The sequence below is a fragment of the Penaeus monodon genome, chromosome 30 (genome assembly GCF_015228065.2).
Source record: "Penaeus monodon isolate SGIC_2016 chromosome 30, NSTDA_Pmon_1, whole genome shotgun sequence".
In the NCBI taxonomy this organism is placed as follows: domain Eukaryota; kingdom Metazoa; phylum Arthropoda; class Malacostraca; order Decapoda; family Penaeidae; genus Penaeus; species Penaeus monodon.
The window spans coordinates 8,206,219-8,206,537 of NC_051415.1; the positions used below are offsets into that span (position 1 = coordinate 8,206,219).

The following is a 319-nucleotide window of genomic DNA, read 5'->3' on the forward strand; positions in this document are numbered from 1 at the left end:
TACAAAATAAATCCAAGAAATCATGATATTCAGAGATTGCAAAAACCTGTTTTTCCTAAACTAAACTACTGTCTGTTAATATTACTGTCAACTTTTAATGCTACTTCCATAAAATGAAATATTATCTAATCTACTGAGTGGAACCATTTTTAATCAAAAATTCTGTCTGGGCATTATTCTTTACTTTTACCATGTCAGTTAAGATGTTTACCCTGCGATTGTTTTTGTAAACATCACACCTGTCCAAACTAAAAGAGTTGATGTTGTCAAAAGTGTGGGTCCCACACATACAAACAAATATTTATATATTAAAAGAGAT

At 29.8% G+C, this 319-nt stretch overlaps 1 protein-coding gene across 1 annotated transcript in view; it reads right to left on the reverse strand.

Moving 5' to 3' along the window:
* Positions 1-319, reverse strand: part of LOC119592505 (zinc finger and BTB domain-containing protein 24-like) — a 12,708-nt gene that overhangs the window by 11,338 nt on the left and 1,051 nt on the right.